Genomic DNA, 3,623 nt, shown 5'->3' on the forward strand with positions numbered 1-3,623 from the left:
GAGTCCTGATTTGGAAGCTGAGTTATGACTTGGGAAATTTATTGCCCTGTGGTCTTTTAACAAGCAGTGATCTATCTTCCTGGGCAGAACTTCCATTACTGGTGACAGATGCCTGGAGCCAGCTTATTAAAAACCGTCATTTCAACTCCCAAAGCAAAGGTGCCACAGTGTGTTGGAACAGAATGCTAATTTCCAGCTCCACATCATAATCTGGGACATGGAGAGAGCATTATGAGCATTTTAATATTCAAGAGGAAGGAAACCCAGCGCTATTTCTGCAGCTACCCTCTGAGCATTAGGAGCTGTTTTTATTTCTCAGGTTGACCATCATAGCAGGTTGACCCAGCTCACAGGCCCTCACTGGCCACATTGAGCTATATCTGACCTGGCCTTGGCCTGGCCTGAGACAGAGCTTATGTCCATGCACAACAGTTGCAGTGGAGTGGCCTAAGCAGGGAACTTCGAGCAGATGGGTTAGATTCAAGTCCCAGCCGTGCATGGGAGAAAGCCCTCTTATATTTGTGTGGTGTTTTTTAATCTTTCAAGTATCTGTGTACCATCTCATCTTCTATCTTGTGTAAGGCACAGGGAGAAGGAAAATCAGCCCATTTTACAGAAAGGGTAAAACCTAGGGGTAGCACCTTGTTCGTTGTTTTTGGAAGCAAAAGGAGCCTCTGACTAATTAGCTTTTGTCTTTCTCGCCTGGGCCACTTTGGGGGTGATCACAAAAGTTTGAATGAAGGGACCAGGAGAAATTTCATGAAGATCTCTCAGGGTTGTGCAGCCCCGGTGGCGCAGGGGTTTAGCGCCACCTGCAGCCTGGGGTTTGATCCTGGGGACCCTGGATCGAGTCCTATATCAGGCTCCCTGCATGGAGCTTGCTTCTCCCTCTGCCTGTGCCTCTGCCTCTCTCTCTCTCTCTCTCTCTCTCTGTCTCTATGAATAAATAAATAAATAAAATCATTAAAAAAAAAAGATCTCTCAGGGTTAAGCCAGTTTTTATGCCTCCACAAAGTTTCTCTACTCCCACTCTAGCTGAATTATCCAAATTATCAATGAACTTTCTGCGTCATGTAGGGAGATCTAAGGAAATGATCAAAATGGTCAGGACAAGAATTAGCCACATGACTGAACCAAGCACTACTACCTAACAGTCTAGCCTGTCAGTAGATATTTCATCTGAAGTGCTTGGAGTGGGGATATGGGAATTGGGAAACCCAATTTCTTAGACATTATAGTGGTGAGGATCTCCCTAAGAAGTGAGGTTGAAGGGTCATTTTCAGCTGCATCATCGCAAAATACTCATAATTTTCTGAGTCTTGGTTTCTATTTTAACAAATAATATAGTTGCCATGGAATATCAGATATTTCACAATACATGTGACTGATTTCATGTACTTTTAGGGTTTATATTACTTATAAAAAACTGCTCTAGCAAGTTTGGGGTTACATGCTACATGCCCGACACTCTAGCTGAAGACTCAAGAGTATTTTCCTCAATCTCCTCTCCCCTTTATTAAAATAGTTGGATGGGGACCTGGGTGGCTCAGTCGATTAAGCATCCGATTCTTGGTTTCTGCTCAGATCATGATCTCGGGGGATGCCTGGGTGGCTCAGCGGTTGAGTGCCTCCCTTTGGCCCAGGGTATGATCCTGGAGTCCTGGATCGAGTCCCACATCAGGCTCCCTGCATGGAGCCTGCTTCCCTCTCTGCCTATGTCTCTGCCTCTCTCTCTGTGTGTGTCTTTTATGAATAAATACATAAAATCTTTAAAAAAAATCATGATCTCACGGTTGTGGGATCAAGCCCCACCTCAGGCTCTCTGCTGGGTATAGCGTCAGCTTGAGATTCTCGTTCTTTCCTCCTCTGCCCCTCCCCTCCCTACTCCCTGTCTAAAATCAATAAATAAGATCTTTTTAAAAAAAAAAAAAAGATTTTATTTGTTTATTCATGAGAGACACAGAGAGAGGCAGAGACATAGGCAGAGGGAGGAGAAGCAGGCTCCATGCAGGAGCCTGATGCGAGACTTGATCCCGGAACTCTGAGATGACATCCTGAGCCCAAGGCAGACGTTCAACCGCTGAGCCACCCAGGCGTCCCAATAAATAAGATCTTAAAAAGATAAATAGTTGGATAAGCAAAATGAACTCCTCTAAATTTCCAGTTGTTTTGACATCAGCGGCCTACAGGAAAATGATGCCCAGTTTGTGCCTAATTGAATTTTTCATCTGGATATTTAGTGCCCTGGGGTCTGAGGTATGGGAGATCTGAAAATGTCATGTCTGGGATCATTGTGGAGTGTGTAGATGTGGCTGTTAAAAACAGGGTTGCCTCCCTCCCAGCATGGCCCCAAATGGGGCGGACTTAGCCTTACAGGCAGAACTGGGCTTGGACCTGAGAATCAACAGCCTCCCTTCCTAAGACTGCTCTCTGGGACTGTGAGCCCTGGCTCTGAAACAAAGGATTGTTCCATTCACATGCAAAGCAATCAGGGGTTTCCTCCTGGGAGCACCTCCTTCAACCCAGAGTAACTGGACACTGATTCTTGTTTCATTTCAGAGATGATTTCAATGACTAATGCAAACCCTTTCCCAATAAAAGCATTTTATTTTTCCCCAAGAAGATTTCCTTGGAAGCATCTTACGTGCCCCATATCCTTTTTGTACTCTGACTGTTTCTATGTCCCAGATTCATTTTGGGCACAGCTCTTGGGCAAAAGTGAAGCTTCAACCACACCAACCCTGAAACTTCAACCACACCTCAATCCATATCCTCTACTCTCTTAAGAGGAGGAAGCTGCAAAGCTGAGGAGAATCTGGGGAGAGAGGCAAGTGGGGATGAGGCATTTCTCTCCGCCCCCCCCCCCCATCTTGAACCTCCAAAGGGAGAATTGAACCAGGGAATGATACACCATCAAGTCCCAGGCTTTTGTTGTTGTTGTTGTTTTTAAGATTTATTTATTTATTTATTCATGAGAGACACACAGAGAGAGGCAGAGACATAGGCAGAGAGGGAGAAGCAGGCTCCACGCAGAAGCCTTTTCATTTTAAAAACATCTAATGGGGCAGCCTGGGTGGCTCAGCAGTTTAGCGCCCTCTTCAGCCCAGGGTGTGATCCTGGAGACCTGGGATTGAGTTCCACGTCAGGCTTCCTGCATGGAGCCTGCTTCTCCCTTTTCCTCTCTCTCTCTCTCTCTCTCTGTTTCTCTCATGAATAAATAAAATAAATAAAAACAAAGACATTTTTATTATAAACATGATTGACAGTTTTCCTTTCAAATGTAGTTTCAGTCTTGTGAGATATGTAACTGTGCAATGGCTTCTCTGGAATACACTGATTTATTCACTCCTTGCTTATTCATTCATCCAACCAGTATTTATTCAACGTCCAGAGTCAGGACTTGTGGCCCTGAAGTCAAGTTCCCAAGCTATGCTATGAGGGCTGAGTGAAGAAAGTGATTTCCACAACCTCTCGGTAGTACCTGCTGTCTCTCTGGAACAACATGACACAGAAAACAAAACCAGAGCCTAACTTAAGACAAGCTTTCCTCTCCCTTGAATGTCAAGATCAACAATGGTCACATTTTTCTCAGGCTTCTAGCTTCCTGCAGTGGGAAGGAGTCA

Source organism: Canis lupus, chromosome 16 (genome assembly GCF_048164855.1).
Source record: "Canis lupus baileyi chromosome 16, mCanLup2.hap1, whole genome shotgun sequence".
Lineage (NCBI taxonomy): Eukaryota > Metazoa > Chordata > Mammalia > Carnivora > Canidae > Canis > Canis lupus.